The sequence below is a fragment of the Geotrypetes seraphini genome, chromosome 2 (assembly GCF_902459505.1).
Source record: "Geotrypetes seraphini chromosome 2, aGeoSer1.1, whole genome shotgun sequence".
NCBI lineage: Eukaryota > Metazoa > Chordata > Amphibia > Gymnophiona > Dermophiidae > Geotrypetes > Geotrypetes seraphini.
This window is the reverse complement of record NC_047085.1, coordinates 352,124,892-352,151,671: the sequence shown is the minus strand read 5'-3', so window position 1 is coordinate 352,151,671 and position 26,780 is coordinate 352,124,892. Positions and strand designations below refer to the sequence as shown.

General features: G+C 42.2%; 1 long non-coding RNA gene across 1 annotated transcript in view; it reads left to right on the top strand.

The window, feature by feature from the left end:
- Nucleotides 1–24,620, top strand: part of LOC117353475 — a 60,664-nt gene extending 36,044 nt beyond the window's left edge. Inside the window, exon 2 of the long non-coding RNA XR_004537951.1 lies at nt 24,383–24,620. This is a non-coding gene — a long non-coding RNA (uncharacterized LOC117353475). The remainder of the gene's footprint in view (nt 1–24,382) is intronic.
- Nucleotides 24,621–26,780: the final 2,160 nt, after the last annotated feature.

Genomic DNA, 26,780 nt, shown 5'->3' with positions numbered 1-26,780 from the left:
TCTACCCCTTCTATTTACTGTTCACCCTGTCTCACCCCTTCCATCCACTGCCCTCTCTGCCCTTTCCATCCAGTGTCCTCCCTCTCTCTTCCATATGACATCTTTCCTCTTTCAATGTCCCTTCAATAAACTGTCTGTCCTATGCCCCTTCTCTCCTTTGTACATGATTCATTTCAGCTTCAGCCCTCTCCATTTTTCTGTCTACACCCTTCCCCTATTCTTTGGTATCTCTCTTCTCTTTTCCTTCCTTCCTTCTCTCTCAACCCCATGGCCTGACATCTCTCTCCTTTTCTTCTCTTCTATCTGTCCCTCCCCTTCATGCTCTAGGAACTCCTTTCCTTCCTTTCCCTCTGGTCTTGCATCTGTCTCCTTAGTTTCCCTTCTCTACCCCCATGCCATCGCATCTTTCTGCTCTCCTTCTCTTCTATCTCTCCTTCCCCCTCCATTATCTGGCATTTTCTCTTCTTCCTTTCTCTTCCTCTATACTTCCTTGCCCCTGGTCTGGCATCTGTCTCCTTCCCTTCCTACCCCATACATGGTCTGGTATCTCCTTTCCTTCCCCTCCCTCCCATGGTCTTGGCATCTCTCTTTCTTCTCCTCTCCTTTTCCTGATCTTCCTTCTCTCGCTTTCCCCAATTGGATGCATCAGCTTTTCTCTCCCCATCCTGCTCCCATTGGGTGCATCAGCATTCCCCCCTCTCATTGGTATATCAGCATCCCCCCGAAAGCATCAGCATTTCTCTCCCTCTTCCCCCCCCCCCCCCAGACTGCCTGACTACCTGGTATGGTCAGTTTTCCTTACTCACTTCCTGCCTTCTCACTGGTAAGAAACTAAACCCAGGCTGCAGGGCTCTAACACTGCGCACGTTGGCATGTTGATGTAACTTCCTGTTTCGGAGGAGAAAGGAAGCTGGTGCACACAGTGTTAAGAGCCCCCCCGGGTTTCAGGGGGCCCAGGCTGGTGTTAGGGTGGAAGCAAACAGGGCAGGGGGCCCCTTACTTCCTGAAAGTCAGCTTCCCCCTCCTACTCCCTCACTGTTCTCTCTCCTGCAACACAAGCAAACTTAACTCAGGCCATGGGGCTCTAACTGCGCATGGTGGCTTCCTTTCTTCGAAACGGAAAGTTACGTCCTGTTTCGGAGGGGAAGGGAAGGTGGTGCACATAGTGTTCGACACTCCCCCCTCCCGGTTCAGTTCTCTCTAACACTGCGCGCACTGCTTTCCCTTCGCCTCCGAAACAGAAAGTAACTTTCTGTTTTGAAGAATGGAAGCCGCCACGCGCTGTTAGATCCCCGCGGCCCGAGTTAAATTTGTTTGCATTGCAGGAGAGAGCGGTGAGGGAGTAGGAGGGGGGAAGCTGACCTTCAGGCAATCGTGGGACCCCCTCCCTGCTTGCTTCCCCCCTAATGTCAGCCCTGGGCCCCCCTGATATTTTTGGGCCCTAGGCACGTGCCTACTGGGCCTAAACTTTAATCTGGCCCTGTCTGTGAGGAATGGCTACTGGGCTTGATGGACCATTGGTCTGACCCAGTAAGGTTATTCTTATGCTGAAGCATTCTGCAGTAATTTTGGGATATGTGCATACTACCCATCAATGATATGAATCAAAATGAAAAGTGTCAATGAAAGTGTGAAATAACTCGTAAGTTTCTTGACTCCATATCATTCTCTTCTTGGTTGGGCTGAGAACTTTCAGTGACCCCTCATATAGTAATCCAAAAGTTTATTCTAAATATAGTCATTGTACATCAACATTTTATTCTGCAACCCAATAAAGTACTAGCAATATTCTGTCATTTTTAATAATAATCTGATTTTTAAAACATCTTAGGTTCACATGTAAAATGTATAGAAATTAGTGTCATATGAATTTTAAATACAAGTACAGCAAATACTGACTGCGACATCATGGCCAGTCCAAGGAGAACCTTTAGTTGTGTGCCCTTCCCCCCACCCTTCATGTCCAGCATCCCCCTTTCTCTTCACTTTCAAAGTCAAATATCTTCTTTTCCTTTTTCTCCCATGATAACCAGCATTGCTCTCCTGTATTCCCCCACCCCCCTTCCCGTGGTATTTGCATTGATTTCCTCTTTTGTGACATTACAAAATTATTGGCATTCCACTGCAAAGTACCAAGGCCTCTTAGGGCAAAGGGCAAATTTCATACCAATGTTTTCTAGAAAAAATACTATTACAATATAATTGAGAGACCACCCAGAAGTCAAGAAGATGTAGTTCCTTAGTGTTTCATTATTGTAAGGTTCCAAAGAACAAGGCTTTAAAAGACCATAGTGAGCTAAATATATTTCTATACTGACTGACTGCACAAGTCACCTCCTCTGCTGTTTCCTACCAGCTTTTCCACTCTCTACGCTATGTTACCCAGTACCTTTTCTGTCTCTTCTTCTATGTGCTTTGATATGAGACATAGAAAGCAGATATACAGGAGTAGAGAAAGCATGGCAGAGGAGGTGAAGGGGCAAAAGAAGTACCCGTTCTGTTTGTTAGCAACACACATCAAACCATCTTCTTTCTATACTGATACATCCATTTTCTCTCATGATTATACAGACATTCAAATGCTTCAAAGGTATTAATGTGGAACAAAATCTATTCCAGAGAAAGGAAAATGGTAAAACCAGAGGGCATAATTTGAGGTTAAGGGGTGGTAGATTCAAGAGTAATGCTAGGAAATTCTTTACGGAGAGGGTGGTTGATGTGTGAAATGTGCTCCCGAGGGAGGTGGTAGAGAAGAAAACTGGGACAAACAAGCATAGGATGAACACAGAGGATCTCTAATTAAAAAAATAATGGGTATACATTGAAGTAACTAAGGCCAGCACTGGGCAGACTTTCATTTGACACTTCTCCCTGATTAAGTTAGATATATATAAAGAAAATAATAAAAAAGAGGTATTTTTTTGGAAGGATAAAATGAATGGCATCAGTATGGTGCCACCAACAGAGAGTTGTGGGTATTTTCCAACTCTTCCTGTGGTCTTAGTACCAGTATGGTTTAACATTTTTGTTGTTGGTTTTCTTTTTGGTTTATTTTGGTTTGAGGGAAATAATTTAAGGTTTGGGATGGAATAGGGGAGGCTAGAGTGCCTTAAGTGTCTCCTTTGTCCTTTGTTTGTTTAACTTGTATGAAAATGCCTTAGCATAAGAACATAAGAATTGCCGCTGCTGGGTCAGGCCAGTGGTCCATTGTGCCTAGCAGTCCACTCACGCAGCGGCCCTTAGGTCAAAGACCAGTGCCCTATTTGAGTCTAGCCTTACTTGTGTATTCTCTGTTCCAATAAGAACTTATCCAACCTTGTCTTGAATCCCTGAAGGGTGCTTTCCCCTAAAACAGCCTCTGGAAGAGCGTTCCAGATTTCTACTACTCTCTGGGTGTAGAAGAGCTTCCTCACGTTTGTACGGAATCTATCCCCTTTTAACTTTACAGAGTGCCCTCTCATTCTCTCTATCTTGGAGATGGTGAACAACCTGTCTTTATCTACTAAGTCTATTCCCTTCATTATCTTGAATGTTTTGTTCATGTCCCCTCTGTCTTCTCTTCTCAAGGGAGAAGAGGCCCAGTTTCTCTATCCTCTCATTGTACGGCAACTCCCTTAACCATTTTTGTTGCTCTTCTCTGGATCCTTTCGAGTAGTACTATGTCCTTTTTCATGTACAGCAACCAGTGTTGGATGCAGTATTCCAGGTGGGAGCGTACCATGGCCCGGTATAATGGCATGATAACCTTTTCAGATCTGTTTGTGATCTTCCTTCTTAATCATTCCTAGCATTCTGTTTGCCCTTTTAGCATGGATTAGATCCATTGGTTTTCATTCATCCATCTATGCAGATTAAGTGCAGTTATTTCTGTTTTTTCCTAAGTCGGTGAAAGAATAAAAAAAATCAACTGAGGGAATGTATACTGCAATTTCCAGATGATTGACAAAATTGCTTGAGACCAAACACAGCAAAAAAATCAGATTTCTGTTGAGGAGGTCTATTGAAGTCCCAAAAGAAACTGGCGATGGTGTCTTCTTTGAAATATGGCATTGCGGTGGGGACAGAAGCAAAAATGCTTGATGTCTACTTTGTCTCTTCTATTATTATCCCAATTTGATTTAGTAACACAGAAGGTGTGACTTAAAGTTAAACTGTCCTCCCGGGCCTGTCTGTTTTGTTATTTGTTCATTCCTACTGTTGTGCTGTAGCCTAAGTTTCATTATTATGGTGCTGGCTGCTCTTTCAATAAAAATTATTAAAAAAAAAATAAAACTGAAGTCCTGAGACTTAAATCTGCAAGATTTCAGTTTGACCTACCTAAGCATGTGATGGAAAAATTTACAGAAAATCCAAAATATAGAGGTTAAAATGATCATTTATAAAAAAAAAAAAAAAAAAAAAATTGGGATATGTTCTAATAATGAGGCTTAAGAAAGTCCTAGAGAGCAAAGAAGGAGGACTACCTCCACTATTCACTTTTGGCAGAGCTGAGGGTGCAATAATTATGTATCTGCCAATAGGCTCAATACTCAGAAGAAGAGACTGCAGCTGATAATTTGACATTGATTTTCCTCCTTCCCATTTTCATATAGATTCCTTGCCCTCAGTAGTCTTCAGTGGCTCCAAAGCAGCCAGATGTGCCCCCTTTACTCATACCTCTTTGGTCACATACCCATAGCTTTTGTACAGGGAGACCGCTTACTTTTACAGCAGGGAGCTGGTGCAATGACGACAGGTGTGAATGGAGCTCTTCATCCAATCAGCCCAAACTTAGGGCTCCTTTTACTAAGGTGCGCTAGTGTTTTTAGCGCACGCGGGAAATTACCGCACGCTACACCGTGCACTACGCTTCGAGAACTAACTCTAGCTCAATGCTGGCATTAAGGTCTAGCGCACGGGACACTGTAGCGCACGCCATTCTACGCGTTAAAGCCCTAGCACACCTTAGTAAAAGGAGCCCTTAGTGACTTAGCGCAGCTCCGCCTTAGCTTGTGACTTCCCCAGCTAGCTCCCCCACTGCAGACCAGCATCTGGGTCCTGAGGTATCTGGAAACCCCTTCCTCCATTATTAAAATATCTCTTTTGCCTCCACCGGGATTGACTAGAGATATAGAAGAACCTGCTGAGGTGTTAGCGCAGCTCTCCTGTTATGTCTTTGTTACCTGGATCTCCTTGCCTCTCTCTGAATAAAGATTAATTTAAACAAAAAACAAAACACAGGACTTATATTTCTTCTGAAACTGTCACCGAGCCTATTTTCATTTTTGGGAGGAAGTACTCAAACCACTAGAGAATTAAAGAGGTGAGCTCCCCTATTTCCTGCAGCGTGAAAACAGAGCACATTTCTGAAACCTGGATGTCCTGGATAGCAGGTTTAGATCGCAATGTCCATTTTTTGTAGATTATAGATTTTCATTCCTCTGCCAAAATGGGGAATAAATTACTGTTTTTTGGATCCACTTTAGTCCCACTCAAAACACACCCAGCCCATGCCCTCTTGACTTTTGTACATTCTTCAATTTTATATGTTTATATCCCAGCTTTATAAAATGGGAACTTAGATGTTTATTCATGATCAGTGTTTAAGCCCATTACATTAACGTGTGCAAGTAAAGCCTCCTTCCCTCACATGTCCCCTATTTTCAGCCCCAGCTCCAACTCCAAACCCATTTTTACCCCCCCAGCCCCCTTCTCCCATCTTTTCCCTTTCAGCCCCAGCCCCAGCCCCCTTTTCTCACTAGCAGCATTTTCTTCCCCACCCTACTTCCCTGTGCAGTGGCAGCAGAAGCATACCCTCCCCCTCCATTTCCCTGTGCAGCAGCATTTTCCTCCCCCACCCCACTTTCCTGTGCAGCATCACCTCTTCCCTGCTCCCCTTGTCCAGCAGCATCTCTTTCCCACTCCCCTGGTCCAGCAGCACCTCTTCCGTGCTCCCCCTGCCCTTCTTCCTTGCTCCCCCGGTCCAGCAGCACCTCTTCCCTGCTCCCCCAGTCCATCTTCCCTGCTCCCCCGATCCAACAGCACCTCTTCCCTGCTCCCCCGATCCAGCAGCACCTCTTCCCTGCTCCCCCTCACTGCCTTCCAAACTTTGTCCCACCGCCCCGAAGCAAGCCTGCCTGCCTGCCATCCCCCTTTACAGTAGAACCCTCTCCCCCCACCACTATCGCTGCCATGCAGCCGACCCCACTGACCCTCCCACCGCGAGACGACCGTCAAACCTCCCAGCTCCAGTAGCGGCCGCATCACACTAAAGACGCTGCTTCGCAGCTTCCCATGCTCTGATTTCCTCTGCTGTGTCTCTGATGATATCATGAGGGAATATGCTACTGAGGTTGGAGAGCGGCCTGCGAGGTTCTTTAAAGCCGGCCACGATCGCAGGCTGCATGAAGAGGAGGATCATCAGTGGCGGCAACGGTGAGTGAGGGCGGGAGGTGTGTTCCCTGCCGAGGACGCGGACAGGGAGAGAGTTTGCCTGCGCTTCCGGTTGTGAGTGAGGGCGGGAGGAGGGGAGTGGTCAGAATGTTCCCTGCTGCTGGGTTCTAAAATGGAACACGGCCACGGATCACACAGCACAGCGGCAGGGATCACGCTGTTTTAACAGCGCATGCGCCAGTAAGCTTTTATTATATAGGATAAACATCTAAGTTTCAGGTTATAGAAGTCCAAAATGTTTGAATGGTACTTCTACAATAAGAACATAACAATTGCCATACTGGGACAGACCATCAAGCTCAGCATCCTGTTTCCAACAATGACCAACCCAGGTCCCAAGTACCTAGCTAGATCCCAAGTAATAAAACAGATTTTATGCTGCTTATCGAAGGAATAAGTAGTGGATTTCTCCAAGACATCTCAATAATGGCCTACGGACTTCTCTTTTAGGAAATTAGCCAAACCTTTTTTAAACCCTGCCTTCTCTACATTCTCCGGCAATGAATTCCAGAGTTTAATTCCACGTTGTATGAAGAAATATTTTCTCCGGTTTGTTTTAAATCTACTAGCTTCATCACATGCATCCTAGTGTTAGAATTTTGGGAAAGAGTAAACAAGTGATTCACATCTACCCTTTCCACTCCACTCAGTATTTTATAGACCTCTATCATATCACTCCTGAGCCGTCTCTTCTCCAAGCTGTAGAGCCCTAGCCACTTTAGCTTTTCCTCATAGGGAAGTCATCCCATCCTTTTTATCATTTTCTTCGCCCTTTTCTAATTCTTCCACTCCTTTACAAAGCTACTCTAGCGTTTTTAGCACCGGCTGCGGCGGTAACAGCTTGGTGCTCATTGGAATTCTATGAGCGGAGCTGTTACCACAGTAGCCAGCGCTAAAAACACTAGCGTGGTTTTGTAAAGGAGGGGGGTCAGTGACATCTTTGAGATAGGGCGACCAAAATTGCATACAGTATTTGAGGTGTAGCTGTACCATAGAGTAATACAAGGGCATTATAACATTTTTGTCTTTGTTTTCTGTTCCTTTCCCAATTATTTCTAGCATTCTATTTGCTTTTTAGGCACTGCATTACAATGCTTTAATGTGGGCTATAATAGCTTAACGCACACAAATCAAATTAATATAGGTTACTTCATAGGGTGTGGGGAAAAAGCAATAAAAATATCCACAGCTGATATTTGTGCATATATGTGCTTAGGAATCGGCGCTAAATGCTATTTCATTAAGGGTGCTCAGTCCAGAGCACCCTTTATGAAACACAGTTAGATGCCAGTTTTCTCCAATGGCTAATTTCAGTACCATTTATTGAATCTAGTCCATATTGTCTTAGCTTATGATGGTGACATGGGTAATACTGAAAATCTTGGCATATTTAATGTGAACATGTCACTTCCAGTTTCGTTATTTTCTTATAGAATGGCCTTTGGCTTCTGCTTTCCATATCGCAATATATATGCGTGAACACACGCTTATTTTCCCTATGGGAAAAGCTTAATGTTTGCTATTAGAATCGGACAAGAATTAAGAGCCACTCAGTTGTTTCTCTTGACCTTTCTGACTTCATGCAGTGCTGAAGGTTGCATGGATTTGGTATTCTTTTCTTCCTCGGATGCATTAACACTGTGTGGCCTCTCTACCTGGTAAGAACACATCAGGCCTCTTTAAATATCAAAGGCAAGATGACAGGAACAGATCAAGTGTAAGTACTTGTGGATTATGTGTCTTTCTTTAATCAACAGAAACTGAGTGGCAGTTTCATCAGAAGAAATCCTAGCTGCATAAAGTAGCTGTGACCTGAGGTGCATTAAAATACCTTGCTATTGTGATAAACAAAGCTGTAATTACTCTTGGAAAGTAGAACAAATCAGATAAATGTCAATTCAAGTTCAAAAGGAAATAGAAGTAAAGAAAATCAGTCATATTATTGATAGTCTAAGGAACTTGTGTTTGCTGGTATTCCTCCGGATTCTATAAAAGTTGCCCGAATTTGGACATGGATTCCAGATGAATAATCAAGTAAATTTACTTGTTAGAAAGGTATTCCACAAGTTACATCACTACGAAGCCTTAAAACATCTTTAGACCACAATAACTTTCACATCATAATACAGGCTACGTTGTTGCCTCAAATTTACTGCTCCAACTAACTACATGAGGGCATCTCAAACACATTTCTGAATAAAATACAGCTCTTGCAAAATATGGCAGCCATACTGATTACTGGACTAAAGGGATTTGACAGAATTACCCTACACTACATGAACTGCACATGCTGTTGGTATAATTCAGAACCAAATTCAAAATTGCTTGCATTATATTCAAGACACTGGCTGCCCAAAGTCCATCATCAATAAGCGAAAACTGTCATCTACTTCACAAAAGAGGCACCATGAGACTTAACAAGAGCAAGATCTTCCTCTATCCAACGCTAAAAAATGTCAAATCTTAAAGACATCATGAGCACATCTTTGAATACCTAGGAGCTAACATCTGGAATGACCTACCGATGGAAATTAAAACTGCACCCACTTATTGCTCATTTTGCAAATTCCTGAAAAGCTACCGTCGAGGGCTGTTCAAAAAGTATCGGACCTTAATTTTTCTTGCATAAACAAATAAAGCTAAGGAGGCGTATTTTGGTGCACATATATAGGCGACCCTAATGCAATTGCTTGAATTTTTTCCCGCCTACTGCAGACTGCCAATGAGTGAGGAAGTGTGAGTGCCATCCAATTTTCATTTTTGACAAAATGACAGAAAAAGGTGAACAACGCTATTGCATTAAATTTTGTGTAAAGCTTGGCGATTCCCAAATGTAAATGATCCACAAGATTCAATAGGCCTTCAGAGACAAGAGCAATGGGCACCACACAGATAAAGGAGTGATACAACCGCTTCAGAGATGGCCGCACATCAGTGGAAAATGAAGCACGTTCTGGTAGGCCCTCAACATCCAGAAATGAGTCCGTCATTAATCAAGTGAGGACCCTGGTGATGCAGGATTGTCAAATCACGATCATAGAACTTGCAGACGAGGCGAGCATCAGCGTTGGATCTATTCATTCTATTTTGACTGAGGATTTGGGCTTCAGGAGTTCATGCCAAAGCTGCTAACGATTGAGCAGAAGCAACTCCGTTTGGAGATCACACAGGACATGCTGGAGACTGTGAACAGTGATCCTAACTTCCTCAGCACAGTGATCACTGGCGATGAGTCCTGGGTTTATGGGTACGACCCTGAAAGGGACCAGATTTCAGTCAATAGAATGCATCATGCAGAATGTGACGGACCAGTTGCGAGCAATCTCAAAGAGGCATTTCAGCGCTGCTTCCGACAGTGGCAGAACCGATGAAAGAAGTGTGTGGCAGCCTAAGGGGACTACTTTGAAGGAGATTAGTATAAAGATTGTTGTATCTGAATACAAGTATTTTTTATGAATAAAGATTTGATATTTTTTGAACATCCCTCGTATTTCAGAAATGGGTCTTGCCCACCCCGTGATGCTCTACCTAACAATACTACCTATAATCTCAAGTTTTACTGTCCTTAATCACCCTTTGTAAACTTCTCGTAAACCTTTTTGTAAACCACTCTGAATCCAGTAGGAAATAAAATGGTATCTAAGACACCTTTAGCATAGCATAGAATAGCATGTGCGTGCAAACTAGTTAACAAAATGTTAACATCAATCATTAATTTTAATTGTTACTAACCAGAACTTACACGTGAATCTGCCTATATGCTCTTCTATAACACTGAGTGCTTAAATGATCACACATACAACTCAAAAAGGGGTATGGCCATGGAAGGGGCATGGGAAGGTCCGGGGACTTCCCAAAATTTAGGCATAGTATTATACAATGGAGTCATTTACCCACCTAACTGCCATGACATGCATGCCAGAAGATTCTTCCCTGTGTCTAACTTAGGGCACCATATACTGAATTTAGCCTATAATGTCTAGCCACTTTCCTTTCAGTTTGAGGTATCTAAATAAAAATGAATAGGTTTTTTTGTAAATGAAAAAAAAAAGTCATGTATGACAAAAGTATCTATGAGGCTCATGATCAAAATGTCCAGACATTCAAAAACCTGCTTAAGTCGTCACTTGGACGTCCTAATTGACAGGAGGTCTTAGTGCCAATTTTCTAAACCAACTTTCTGGACGTCCTTCTAAGCCTTTGTACATCTAGAGCAGTGTTCTTAAACCTTTTGACACCTATGGACTGGCGGAAATAAAATAATTATTTTGAAGACCAGCACCAGTCTGTAGACCGGCAGTTAGAGACACCGGGCTAAGTTGTGGGCCAAACCCTGCCTATCTCCACTCAATCTCCACCCCAGACCCTGCCCCCATAATAGTACTAATTGTAACACCATTTTTTCCATTCATTTTTCATATATACACACACACAATAACATAATTGTATTAACAACACAAAATGGTAACCACAAAATTAAACTACACAAAGCACACTGTATGCTTCTCAATATTCATTCCTACCAGAACACAGATAACCCCTATGCAAATACGGGACCAAAAACTAAGGGTTCCTTTTACAAAGGCATGCTAGGGCCTTAACGCGCAGAATAGCGTGCGCTAAAATGCTGCGCGCACTAGCCGCTACCGCCTCCTTTTGAGCAAGTGGTAGATTTTTGGCTAGCACACTCTAATCCGGTGTGTGCGGTAAAACCCATAGCGCACCTTTTGTAAAAAGAGCCCTAAAAGTACTAATATATACAAACAACACTAAGATACAAGACTCTGCATGCAGTATAAGCCCAGAGGAAAAGAAACAAATGCATTTCTTTCTGAACAGACAGCTGATGTAAATCAATCACTAAATTAAAAATTAAAATCATTCCCCCTACCGTTGTTGTCTCCCTCCCTCCATGCTGTGTATTGCCTTCTGGCCTGCCTCCTGGTGTTATCTTCGGGCTGGCTCCCTCTTTATAAACTGGGTTCTCAACTTTACGCACTAAGAGGTTCATAATTGAAATGGAAATACGTCTAAAAACCTGCCTAAATCAGCACTTGGACGATCAAAAAGACAGGTTGTCCAAGTGCCGATAATTGAAACGGATTTTAGACATATTTAAAAGCAGCTTAGTTCTTTTCACTGCCGCTGTGCACCCAGAGTGAAAAGGGGCATTTTTGGAGGAGTGGGCAGGGTGGGAGGTGGGCAGGATGTGGGCTGACCTACACTTAGTCGTCCAGCAGCCATAATCAAAATGTTTGACAGGTTGCCTGGACAGAACTTATACATTTTGACTTGGACAAAGTCAAAACAGGTATATGTTCCGGATTAGGCTGTTGTACTGATCGTGGCCCAGGCAACCCATCCCCCTGCCCCCGTAATGATCTCCTGCTGACACTCGCAAATCCCCCCTGCAAGCATCACGGCAGGAGGGATGCCCAGTCCCTCCTGCCAGGCACCCCTCATTCCTCACAAGTTCAGTGGCAGGAGGGATGCCCAGTCCTACCTGCTGACAACCCCATCCCACCCGCAAGTTTGCTGGCAGGAAGATGCCCAATTCTTCCTGCCGACACTCCTCTACCCACCCAAAGGTTGACCCCCCCCCAGACTCCCCAAGGCTATTTCCACTGGGCCCCCCCAAGGCTACCCCTACCTGGATCCCCACCCCCACCAGGACACCCCACCCCTACTCGTACCCCACTCTAACCTGTTTTAGGCCCATCTGGGTAGGGGTAGCCTTGGGTGGGCAACTTTGGGGAGTGGGAGGTGTCTGCAGGAGAGACTGGGCATCCCTTCTGCCACAATGCTTGCGGGGGGGGGGAGGTGTTGCGAATGTTGGCAGGAAAGATTGGGCATCTCTCCTGCCGGCGATCATTTGGGTGGATTGCAGGAGTTTTCGGCAGGAGAGACTGAGCATCTCTCCTGCTGCAATCATTCAGGGGGGGGGGGGGTGTTGCGGCGGGTGTTGGCAGGAGAGATTGGGCATTTCTTGCCGCGATTGTTTGGGGGGAGATGGTTCCATGATTCTCTAACCGGCGCTTATGACAGATGCTGGTTATAAAATCATGGTTTTAGGTGAGGGACCTGGTTCCTCCCATGCCTAAAAGGTCTTGTTTTGGGTGATTTTTTTTTTTTTTTGGGAGGGGGGGGGAATAGGGCTTAAAGGTAGATGTAGTGGTAGTCTGGGCGATTAAACGCCCGAACATAGAGGTAGGCCATTCTCAGAAAAAACACACCACATTTTGGACCTTTTTTTTGAGAATGGACATTTCCCTGCTGCCTACTTTGGGTGCTTAACGCCTTAGGCCAAAAAGGGACTTAGTTGTTTTTTTTTTTATTATGCCCCTCTTAATGTCCAAAGTGGCCATTCATACTTCTTGTGTATCATCTAGTTTCACCTCTGACAAAATTTGAAGACAATGTGAAATGTCTAATATGTGAAGGGGTGTCTAACACAAAAGGTTTTTTAAAAATATCAACAAATAGAGAGATTCTAGTAATGATTCTCTACTTGAAATGATTGGGCACCCGGAAGGGCAGTGAAGTTGTTTGTTTTTTGGCAGGTTATGTAGAACTGGGATAACTGGTGTTTTAGGGCATACATATTTCATTTCTTTTACTGACACATAGCTCTCATCATAACTTTGTTGTACTAATGTACCTGGAGGACAAAGGGATTGAGGGGTATAGATAGGAGTAGAGGTAGGTTATAGGGTTAGAGGATTAGAGGCAGTTACAAAGTTAGTCAGGGGCACTGTTCAGGCAATTAGGCCTGATGGGCCGCCGCAGGTGCGGACCGCTGGGCAAGATGGACCTCTGGTCTGCCCCAGCGGAGGCAACTTCTTATGTTCTTATGTGGTGATAATGCTTATTCAATCTATCAGTCGGGTCTTCTTGAAAAAGTTTATATGTGTGTGCGTCTTCCAGTTGTGTCATCACCTCTGCTTCATAATCAACTATAGAATGTATCACTACTGCCCCCCTTTATCTGCCCTCTTAATCACTATTCCCTTGTCCCCATGTAATTTTTTTAAGAAAAAAATTCTTCCTTTAGATAAATTTTGGGCCAATTTTGGATCTTTTATCTTGCCATTCTTTCACATCCCCGTAACACTAATGCTTTAAATGCAGGAACTACTGGATCTAATAGTATTGGTGGAGACAAGGTAGATCTTACTTGGACTCTCAAGTTATCTGTCAAACTCAATTTATTTTGGAAATAGATCTGTAATTGCTGAGAAAATCTAAACTGTTCTAGATCCACATTAAATTGAAAAAAAAGGACCTGTGGTTCTGTTTCTGCCATTGGAGCATTGAATTTCTCCACTGAGCATGCATGTGTCCTTTTTCCTACTGTTTGCAAGGGAACTTTATATGAACAGAGACATACTCTTTGATGCAGTAAGTGTAAGTGTTTTTGTCTAATTCCTATTTTGTTAGTTCTCATCCTGGGTGTGCTATGTTCTTTGCCAAAATACATTTCTTGTGGATATTTAATGACCCGAGTTCGGCAATATTTTATTGTACACTTGGCTTTTGCTTATGCGACAATTTGTTTTAGTGCTCTTTTTAAAGTTCTGGAAGTCTTTTTATTTTTCAGGTTGATGATATCCTTATGATATAAACCCAAACATAATTTAGTATGAGCTGTTTATTTTGATTTTAGCATGGTTGTTTGTATCCCCATTGTATAGGCATAAATATATATTCAGATCATTTAGCAATGGGATTTGATTCCCTTGGCTAGATATGAGTATCTATTTTTAACCTTTAGTTCCTTGTTATCATTACTTTATTGATATGTTACCTTTATTTTGGGGGGTCTTATCTCCTTTTTAATCATCTTCATAGGTTTGAGTTTTTCTCATTTTTATGCTTCTGGATTATAACAGTTTAAAAGAACTGAGTATATATATGATGGGTATGTATTCATATTCTTAAACTCATGTGCAGAGTGGAACACTTCAGTATTCTGTATGTCTTAAGACACCGTAATAGTATACACTTGGGCAAGTTCTGTAGTCTCACTCATCTATTATTTAATTATTTGATTAATTATTTAATTCATTAATTAATTTATCAGATTTTAGGTATTAATTTCTATTTGTTCTGTCTTATTATCCAAATTATATAGTTTAATTTTAGATCCCTCGGGGATTGACATATTATGATTATGGTTTGCATAGACTATTTAAGATTTGTTTCAAATTCATGTGTATTTTGATATGTAATTTCCCCCCTCCCCCTTATGTGAAACCACATTAGGCTTTTTTTAATCACCGGCTATGGCAGTATTAGCTCTGACGCTCACAGAATTCCTATGAGCGTTGGAGCGTCGGAGCTAATACCATCACAGCTGGCGATGAAAAAGCTTAATGCGACATCGTAAAAGGAGCCCTTTATGATTTGCTTCAATTTTATGTGCATTTTGATATACTTTTTTTAAATCCTATGTATCTTTTTATATATTCTTTTGGTCTTATAGTGTAGTATGTATTTGTTTATATGTAGACTCCTGAAAAGGTATCACATTGGTACAGAAACATTGGTTTGCTGAGTCAGTTTTCTACTTCTGAATTTGAATAAAATTCCCAGTATAAATACAGTATTTCTTTAGCCCTACTTTTGGTTTGACAAATTTCATTCATGTAGGGGGATTTTTCCTGTTTTTTTTTTTGTTGTTGTTGTTGTTTTTTGAGTAGTGCTATATTAGAGCATAACATGGTAATGAGGAAAGAGGTACTGGTAATACCACAGTAATCATGGTAATTCCTGTTGGGATGAGACAATCTGCATGGTATTACTGTGGACAAGGGATAAGACGCAGGGTATTACTGCTGTAATGGTAATAATGATCACAGTTTTACCATGAGTGTGGGGACTGTTAAAGCACTAAAACCTTTAGAATGCCAATGATCTCTCTGGTAACATAGTAGATGAAGGCAGATAAAGACCCAAATGGTCCATCCAGTCTGCCCAACCTGATTCAATCTAAAAAAATATATATTTTTTTTTGGGGGGGGGGTTCTTAGCTATTTCTGGGCAAGAATCGAAAGCTCTGCCCGGTACTGTTCTTAGGTTCCAACTACTGAACCTCGCTCCAGCCCATCCTCTACCAAATGGCCATATACAGACACAGACTGTGCAAGTAAGAACTGGCCTTAGTTCTTCAATATTTACTATTTTCTGATGGTCTTCTACAGATGACCAAAGAGTGCAGTCCATAAATGGACTCTTATTTTTACATGAGATTTAGAAAATGTTGAGATGTATCAAATATATATTTTTTTCTTGATGGTTAAATACATTTTTTCTTCAAGATATATGTGACTTTTTTCCTGTGTTTAAGTTAGTAGATATGTGTAGGCATGGGAATGAGATGTGGATAGGGATTATTTTCATTACTGTGTCACTGCCTATTCTATATAAGGATAGTCACAATACTGGGAACAATATATGGGATTTATAATCATTTCTTACTGTAATCATCCAGCCTAAAGTGGAAATCCTGATGACTGCCTTCCCACAGTGGTAATTAGTTTTCTTCCTCTTACCTACTGGATCTCTATCATTTCTTCTTGGGATAATGTTCTTTGGTGGTCTTGCACTCTAACATCTGCCTGTGCTTATCTCTAATCAGGTTAGCTGATAGGCATTTCCCCAGAGCAAAGGGGAGTTGCTTAATAGATTTTTTTTTTCACCAGCATCTACAAAGTAGCCTGGGATTTATCTTAATGTTCTGCCACAGTGTTAGATAAAGATCCCATCATTCATTGCTACATCAGATTCGCTTTCTAAAAAATTCTGATGAATTCTTCTCAGTATATTTAGCATTCGTGCTCCTGTTCACAACTCTAGCGTTATCTGGAATGGGTAAACATGAATCAGGATAGGGGCTGGGGAATTAAATAGTCAAAACCCATAAAAATCTTACCCCCTATTCTGTGTATGCAAAATGTTCATGCAAAGGGTGAAGGAAAATAGTCAGGAAATAAGTTCTTACGTGGCCTGGAGAAAAAGCCTCGGAACCCTGTCTATAGCAATATTTCTTGCTCAGACTAGATTGGGTAACTTCATTAGCTAACCCCTATAACAGAGGCAATACCAAATACCCCCCCCCCCCCCCCAAAAAAAAAAAATAAAATACTTTAGTGTGAGCACCTCTAGTAAAAATTGGACTTTTAACTCAATTTTCTCAAACCTTTTGCAAACATATAATAAATAATACAGTATAATGTGTGCTCAGAAACCCAGAGATAGAGGTTTAAATTTGTCCAATATGGCTTTGTCTCCAAGGAGAATCCAATTAAATTTTAATCTTGCTTCTATTGCATTACAGAAAAACTATTTTGTGTTTGAAACTTTTTATCTGCAAATTCAAAGCAAAGCAATGAGAGCGAAGATGTTTATATGTAGACTGTTTTGAAAAAAAAGTTCCTAAATATTTCTGAACACTATTCAAATCTGCTTTTCTGGATTAGACATATTGATGATATTCTGGCTATATGGACGGGTTCATTGGAAAGTCTTGGAACATGATTGAATACATGTGATCCCAAACTGCAATTTACCTTCACAATTCATTCTCAATAATTACCATTTTTGGACCTGATGACGTCCGTTACGGCATCCTGCTTAAAAGTTTTGATCGGACTTTGATACACCCTGAGGCAGCAAGTTAGTGAAACGCTGGCCATCGTCGGTGTACCGATCAACAGAGATAAGTTGAAAGTTTTTTCTTCTATCAACTATGCATAGACAGCCCTGCTTATAGTTTTCTATTTTGGGAGTACAATGGAGGTTTTTGCCAGTGAGGTTACCACCCTACCACCTTTATCCACCATTGTGGTGGTGGGAGGGCTTTTGTCTGAGGCTTTTCCTCCAGTTCAGTTGGAACTTTCTCCTTTGAACTAAAGCAGTACTGCCTACATTTATATATGACATTGTTCTTTTCTTTTTCTTGTGAAAGTGTGTTTCATTATACCATTGATTTTTCACATATCCGAGTATTTTGTGCTGGGTGTTAAGAAATGTGCCATTTCTTCTGTAGCATCAGAAAAGAAAAATGTTCAGAGGCTTTGAGGGGCATAATAAAAAAAAAAATCTGTTCCCTTTTGACCTAAGGCCCTAAACACTGAAAATAGCAGCAGGGAAAATGTCCATTCTCAAAAAAACCCGTCCAAAATGAGGTTTTTTGTAGAGAATGGCCTACCTCTACGTTTAGCAGTTTAATTGCCCAGACCACCACTATATCTAACCTTAGAACACATTATCAACCAAAAAATTGCCCAAGTCCCAAATGCCCAAAACAAGACCTTTTAGGCGAATGAGGGGCCAGTCCTTCGCCTAAAAACTGGAATCTGTAACCGGCATCTATCAAAAACAACACCAGTTACAGAATCCCCCCTGCAACGATCACGGCAGGAGAGATGCCTAATCTCTCTTGCAGCGATCCACCTCCCACCCCCGAACCCCAACAATAGCGGCAGGAGGCAGCCCAACTCTTTCTGCCGAGATGCAAGCCCCTGAACCCCCCTCCCCGAATCCCTCAAATATGGGCAGGTGGGATCCAAGGCCCTTCTATCCACTGCGCACTCCCCTCCCTGATTCCCCCCCAAGACAATACCGGAAGGAGGGAGCACAACTCCTCCTGCTGAGGCACACCCCCCCGTGACCTCCCCCACCCCAACAATACCGGTAGGAGGGAGCCCAACCCCTCCTGCCTGAAGGCAACCCCCCACCCCCCTGAAATATGAGCAGGAAGAATCCCAGGCCCTCCTGCCCACGGCGTACCCCCCGTGACCCCCTCACCTCTCCCGAACCCCTGATCACCCCACCCGAACTCCAGAACAGCCCCCATTCCCGCGACACCTCTGACACCCCCAACCCCCGACAACCCCCCTCAACTTACTTTACATTGGACGGAAGGACGGGTCCCAAGCCCGTCCTTCCGGCAGGCCCGCTATTCTCCTAATGGTGGGCCTAGGGCCTGATTGGGCCAGGCACCTAAGGCCCTGCCCATAGGAGGGGCCTTAGGCGCCTGGTCCAAACGGAATTGGTCCAGTTGCCTTAGGCCAGGGGTAGGCAATTCAGATCCTTGAGAGCCAGAGCCAGGTCAGGTTTTCAGGATATCCACAATAAATATGCATGAGATAGATTTTCATCTCAAAGAGGCAGTGCATGCAAATCCATCTCATACATATTCATTGTGGATATCCTGAAAACCTGACTTGGCTCTGGCTCTCAAGGACCGGAATTGCCTACCCCTGCCTTAGGCCCCTCCTGTCTGTCCGGCCAATGTAAAGTAAGTTGAGAGGAGTATCAGGGGTTGGGGATGTCACGGGGTTAGGGGAGTAATTCAGGAGTTCGGGGGTGATCAGGGGTTTGGGAGGGGGTTGAGCGGGGGGGGTGGGGGGAGTCATGGGGGGTGTACCATGGGAAGGAGGGCCTGGGATCCCTCCTGCCCATATTTGTGGGATTCGAGGGGGGTTCAGGGGCTCGCACCTCGGCAAGAGGGGTTGTGCTTTCTCCTGCTAGTATTGTCGGGGTTCAGGGGGAAGGTGGATCACGATCACAGCAGGAGAGATTCGGCATCTCTCCTGCTGTGATCGCAATCCCGCCCCCCCCCCCTGAACTGCCGTGAATCATTGCAGGAGAGATTGAGCATCTCTCCTGCCGCAGTTCGCAGCAGTTCGAGGTGGGATCGTGATCGCGGCAGGGGAGATGAGGCATCTTTCTTGCCGCAATCATTGCAGTGAGGGGTGGGCAGGTTGTCGAGGCTACTGAGCAGATCAGCTCAGCGGCCCCTATTCGGAACTTATACCTGTTTTGACTTGGTCTAAGTCAAAATGTATAAGTTCTGACTGGGCAACCTGTTAAAGTTTTTGGTTATACTTGCTGTACAACTAAGTCTAAGTCTAGGTCCCGCCCTTTCCCCTCCTCTAAAAACGCCTCTTTTCGCTCTAGGCATTTTAGAGGCAGGGTAAAGGCCTGGCACTTGGACAATCTGGCTTTTTGATCGTCCAAGTACCGATTTAGGTCACTTTTTGAACATTTTGTTTTTTTGATTATGACCCCCATAAAGTGTTGTGTTGTGCCAGGGGGCAATTTCCAGGCAATGTAGCAAGTTGGTGCCAAGGATTTGTCAAACCTTGTCTTATCCATTCTTATTAAATATCTATTCAGCCATGTGGCATTTTTATAAACTTCTCTAAAGTGGTGTGAATAGAGAATGGTTTGAATCTTATTTGAATGAAAAGTGTAATAACTATTTTTTAGACAAATGAAAGCTGTTCTGTAAGAAACCAAGTACAGATAAAAAATATTTTTTTAAAAAAGAATGTTTTAAAATGACATCTCTGATTATGAAAAGGTCAATATCTAAATGCATATACGAGGAGGAGGAAATATCACATTATAAAAAAACAAAAAACATTTGCTAAAAGCCTCCAGGGGAACCATGACATCATAGGAGACAAGTCTATCTAAGTAAAAACTATGGCCCTTCATTTCCAAATCAAGATGCTTTTGTGCTCCTGCTATAATCTCTCCTCCACAAGTGAAGGTTGTAAAGGCTCACTGATTTGGTACTAGTCTGGTAACAGTCTCGCTGTCTTGAGTATCCAGTATTTGTGGAGCCAGGCTGAAGATTAGCTCCTGCTTTGCCTTGTTTTTCTTCCCAGCAATTTTGCAAGAGCCACTAAAGTTGAAATGGCACCCTCCCCCCCCCCCCCCCCCCCCAGCTACCACTTTCCCATCCCCTGTTTTGCAAATCAACCCAGTCTTTGTTGAACTCATTAGATTATTTTTGCTGCAGAGCCAAACAAGCAATCCCAAGTAGTACAGACTGGAAAGGCTATAGAGATAATCTCTGTTATCAAGGAGGGTTGTCAATTTGGCATGTATAGCAACTAATTCCTTCAGTACTAGGGGAACAACCTTACATCTTAATATTGATTTTAAGAGGCAAAACGTTGCATTTTCTTACAGTGATTCCTTATTTATTTATTTATTTTTTTACTATAGAACAGATAGGCATGTGGATCCCCAGTTTTCCAAACAGAACCAGAAAGAAATGATGAAAATGTATCTATTTTGGTACCAATCACTTTAGTTTTATCTAAAATAGAGCCACATTAACAGACAAGTGGTGGCTGGGAAAATCCGTTTTCATCAAAGTGTGATTCTATGAGGAGGGATGCACAGGGGAACAATCTCCAACCAGGCATCCTAGACTCTAGGAAACAGCTATAGGTACCCATGTCTGCTACAAAGTAGAGAATGACACGGGGACAAAATTTTCCCTGCCCCATTCCCGCAAGCTCCGTCTTCATCTGCACATGCCTCAAACACTTTAAAATCATAAGTGTTTGAGGCATGTGCAGTTAAGGCTGAGCTTACAGGAATGGGGCATGGGAAGGGACAGTGACAAAACTCACGGGGACGGAACAGGGAAATTGAGTTCATGCGGGATGCAGGCTTAGAAGATAGAGGACAATGCAATTTGTGTCACCCTGCCTATTCCTTTGCTTGTAGCAAATTTTAAATCTGGAGAGACCTATGATCCCTCACATGCTGATTGCAGGTCCTTCATAAGACTCAAGGTCAACTGCTGCAGCAGGTCAAGGAAGACCTAACAGCTAAACATACATTAACAGCTGAAGATACATTAATGTCACATGTGTGACACAGAAATCTGTTTTGGTAGCTAATGAATGAAGTACATGGAAAGGCTCTCCAATTGCACTGTATAAAATGTATGTTCTTAGTTTCCTTGAGAAGCTCCTAACATATACAATTTATATACACAGCCTCCGAGTACTATCATAGTAGCTGAAACATAGAAACATGATGGCAGATAAAGGCCACATGGCCCATCCAGTCTGCCATCCACTATCCCCTCCTCTCTCTCTAAGAGATCACACATGCTATCCCACACCTTCTTGAATTCAGACACAGTCTTTGTCTCCACTACCTCTACCAGGAGACTATTTCTAGTATCTACAATCCTTACTGTAAAAAAGTATCTCCTTAGATTACTCCTGAGCCTATCATCTCTCAACTTCATCCTATGCCCTCTCATTCTAGAGCTTCCTTTCAAATGAAAGAGACTTGCTTCATGCGCATTTATACCATGTAGGTATTTAAATGTCTCCATCATATCTCCCCTCTCTCTCTTTTCCTCCAAAGTATACATATTGAGATCTTTAAGTCAATGGCCATTTTAGTAGCCTTCCTCAGAACCAACTTCATTCTGTTTATATCTTTTTGAAAGTGTGGTCTCTAGAACTATACACAATATTCTAAATTAGATCTCACCAGACTCTTATACAGAGACATCAATATCTCCTTTTTCCTACTGGATAAACATCTCCCTATGCACCCCAGCATCCTTTTAGTTTTCACCATTATCCTTTCAACCTGTTTGGCCACCTTAAGATCTTTGCATACTATCACACAAAAGTCTTGCTCCTCTTTCATGCATAAAAGTTCTTCACCCTCTAAACTGTACTGTTCCTTCTGGTTTTTGCAGCTCAAATGCATCTAAACTAATGTTCCCTTTGGTTTTTGTAGCCCAAATGCATGACCTTGCATTTCTTAGCATTAAATCTTAGCTGCCAAATTTCAGACCATTCTTCAAGCTTCGTTAGGTCATTCCTCATGTTATTCACATCATCATGGGTGTCTATTGCAGATTTTGGTATCATCTGCAAAGAGGCAAATCTTCCCTGACAGCCCTTCAGCAATATCACTTACAAAAATGTTAAAAAGAACAGGCCCAAGAATCAAACCTTGAGGCACATTACTGGTAATATACTTTTTCTCAGAGCAATCTCCATTGACCACTACCCTCTGTCGCCTTCCACTCAACCAGTTACTGACCTAGTCCATCACTTTGGGACTCATACCGAGGGCACTCAGTTTATTAGACGCCTGTGTGGAACACTTTCAAAGGCTTTGTTAAAATCTAAATATACCACATCTAGCTCACTTCCACTATCCAATTCTCTGGTTACTCAGTCAAAGAAATTGATCAGATTTGTCTAAGACCTGCCTCTGGTGAACTGTGTAAAAAAAGGAGTGTTCCACATGTTCACACACTTCCACAGGGAAACTGCAAGATTTTATAAGGAAAAATCTTACAGATATATACAATTTTGTAACTGTAATCCCGTTGATGATACTCTGCTCAAAAGAGCATATCATGATGGTATAATTTTTTTTTATTTGCATTTATAGTACACATATTTCACACAAATGAAATACAAAGAAATCATAGACCATATCAGTGGGGAAAAAAACAACTAAAATATTATAGATGAAATTTAGTTTAACAGATTAAACATCATCAAACATTTTCCTAATTTATCTATGTCCACTCACACAATATCTCAAGTGACAAAAGATAACATATATGAAAATTCAAAATACTTAATGTTCTTGAATGAATACGATTTTCTAAGAACTCCAATTGCCTATGGATCAACAAACAACTGTCTATAATAAAACCTGTAGAAACTGATTGGCAATTAACCATAGAGGAAACATTTTTTAACAGTTTGGTGTCCTTCTTACCAATTTTAGACTCCATATCATGAAACTTGTTAACCATCTGCTGAGAAAAACTACAAAGTTGTAGAATTATAATTTTTATACACTTTTCATCCTTCATATACAATTTTGTATATGTATTACAGGCCCTTCAACCTAACCACTTCTTGCCAAATATCTTTCAAAGTAATATCCTGAGGTTGATCAATTGTTTTAGTCAGGTTAGGGCAAAACATTGCTGTTGTAAAGAAGATGATGTGTAAAAATCCATAGATATCTTGCCCATAGGGACAACACCATCTTGGGAAGATGCCCCTGTGTGACCAAAAGGGGAAGGGGTGGATCTTCCTCTCTCACCTGAAGAAGCACCAGAAACAGACAATTCACCTGGAACTGAAAAAAAGGCAATTTCATATGAACATGTTTGTCCATAGGCCCATGATGGTATAATTATAAGGTTTCAAAATACTCTATTCAAAAAGTTATTCAATATGTCCAAAGGAAGGCCTACTCATTAGTGGCCATGGGAATCACCTATACAGTGGAGAAAAAAGCCTCAAAAGCCTTGCGGCAGTAATTTACAAACAGTAAAGCTGCCTCACTATTATAAAAGGCACAAAACCTCCACTTTTGATATCATCAATAGCCCGCAATATGAACCAGTCACCCCTCTTTTACTAAGCCCAACAGTACAGGCTGGTGTAGTAAATGCTCCAATGCCTATAGGAATTGAATGGGCATTGGAACATTTGCCACATGGTACTCGCCAACGTGGCTTTGTTAAAAGGGGCCTAACTGCAGAGTGTACTCGGGTATCTTACAGCAATTTTTGCATATGGGAGATGAGAGTAGGCATTAGGGTGTGTCAATTTTGGAGATGTAAATTTTAAAAAGCACTAGTGAAAAAACGGTACAATTTCATGTGGAAAATCAACAACAAGCTTTACATTTTATCTTTATGCTTATGTTTATTTTCACTTTCTATACTGTTTTCTGAAGAACAAGCCAAAGTGGTATACATAAAACTAATAAAATAAAAATTAAACTATCAACAGGGCTCATGATGTCTCTTTACCTATCAGGAATTTCTAGGAAATTATACAAAAATACACAAATTACTGAAATATGTTTTAAGTGCTCTGATAGTAATTTTTGTGGTTATTCATTGCATAATAATGCTTTTTGTGCCTCATCAATTTATACTACTTACCCCCTCCTTTACAAAGCAGTGCTAGCATTTTTAGCACCGGCCGCCATGGTAACAGCTCCGATACTCAAAGGAATTCTATGAGCATTGGACCTGTTACCACAGTGGAAGATGCTAAAAAACGCTAGCGCGGCTTTGTAAAGGAGGGGTTTATTTACTGATACTAACACATTAGTTTAATTTTCTCATTCACAGGTTTGCAACATAGCATCGTTATAGCGAAAATCTAATATTGAAAATGTCCAAAAGAAAAAGAAGACTGCAAGTTTGCATTCATTTACATCATTTGATGGAATCGGGCAGAGAATTACCTGTAGCTGAACTATCAACTGTCAGAGATCCCATTAGATATGGGTTGTATTTTAGAGACATCAATAATCAAGAGAGATAAAACTACAGCACTGATAAAATGATCAATGACCTAATGACCAGACTACTTGCTCAGTGGTTCAAAGCAAATCCAAAATTCAGTGGTTCTCTTACAGACAGCCATGGTAAGATTAAATACTTTGGGGAAAATTCTATAAACAGCGCCTAAATTTAGGCGTCAGTAGGTGTCCAGTCGCTGCCTAAGTAATTGAAAAATGCAGTCAGAAATGTCAGTGTTGAAGCACCTACCACCGCCTAAATAAAAGGTGGCTGAAATGGCCACTGGAATTGTGGCTAGGTAGCCACTTTAGGCCATGGAATGTCAAAGTAGGCATGGTCAACGCGGGAAGTGGCATTAGGTGGATTAAAGTGGCTACCCAGTTGTGATTCATGCCAAGATAGGTGGCTGAAATGTAGTTCCAGAAAACCCTGGCCTACATTTCAGCTGCTTATCTTTACCACTAGACCACAGCTGCCAATCCTGGCAGGGAAATTCCCCCACCTCCCCCATCAGCTAAGCAGCAGGGACTCCCCAAAGCCGCGATTCTGTAACCAGCACTCATGTCAGATTGCCTGTCAAACATTCTAGGGCACCTGTTTCATAATTCCAGCTTTGGGGAATCCCTGCTGCTCATCTGATGAGAGAGGGGGGGAATTTACATATACCTCAAATAATGCTGTGAACTAAAGGAAAAAATGAAATACTACACATTGAAGCAGAAGGTAGGAAAAGCCTCAGAACCCCATTAGGGAAGAACCCTTCTCTAACTAGAGAGGGTAAATAACTTAATCGGCATAAAAACCTCCTTCACTTGAATGTCAATATTAGTGCAAAACCAACAGATTTTTTCATTCACAATCCCAAAACACAGTCCCACATTTAATAGAAAATTCAACCAAGTTAAACTTATCTCAAGCTTGTTGTGGTAATGGCTCCCGTCCAAAGTGATGATGGCCAAGAGTTTCGCCTTGTGGCTGCCTCAGCAAAAGAGAGGGTGAAGCCTACAAAAACATATTAAATTGTCGTTACTTACTGAGTGACCAAGGCAGGGAACCCCTACACATTGTCCATGGCTGGAGGGATGCCCACTCCCCCCTGCCAGCACCTCCCATCAGAATGGTCTTAGGGAATGCACTAGGAAGGAGGCCTAAGATTTCGATTGGCCAAGGTGCCTAAGGCCCCTGCTATGGGAGTGCATGGGCTCAGAAATGAGGCATCAAGCTTTGCAGATACCAGTGAGGGGATAAGGTGCAGTGAGGTCTTTACAAGGGAGTGCTGAAAAGTTCTCAGCCCGACCAACCCAACCCGACCAACCAACCTGAGCTTTATTTTGCCACTTTAGCTGCCAATTTGCAGAAACAAAATTGTGTTTTGACATTAGTTTCAGATCATTGAATGAACTATATGCATGTCATTCTCTTCTTGGTTGGGCTGACAACTTTTCAGGGAGTGGTTAATGAAGAAATACTTTGTGCATATTTCAACGGACTACTTTTGTGGACTGAACTAACTTTTAAGTGAATTTTATATGAATTGAACTAGATCTCAGTGTGCCATTTGCAAAATTATTCATCTGAATATGAATAATTCCTAGTAAGCAATCTTTTTTTTTTTTTTTGAAGGCTCTCAACTATTGTGTGATATCATTTTTATTTTGCTGGTACTTAACAAGAGGATTTTCTACAAACGTAGGAACCTTTTAAAGATTACCTTTTCCCATGTCAGGAAAGAATTCCAAAAGCATGGGTTGTTTAATAGCCCCTGAGCTCTCAAAGATCCCCTATTTCGAGCCAGGGGGATAGTAGGGCCCAAATTCTGTAACCAGCGCCTAGTTATATATCTATTTCGGAGGTGCCCAACTAGATAGGTGCCTATCTAAATTGAACAACAAGTTCAATTAAGCTTTTTAATCAGCACTGATTGAAACATAGGCGCCTATCGAGGAAGCGCAATTCTGTAACAAAGCGCCTCTAAAAATTTAGGCGGCCTTCAAAAAAAATAGGCGTTATGCATGTTAGGCATGGGCATGGATACATGTTAGGAACCTTGTCGCAGAATCACTGCTCTTAAGCGTGCTTAAGCGCTCAGCTAGGCGCCTAACTTTTAATTATGGCCAGAGCTGGCCTATTTCTTGGGCGCCTCCAAAATAGGTTCCGCTCAGCATGCTTCATTAAACAGCACTCACTTTTACTTGAATCGCGCTGAACAGTGCCTAATTAGGCA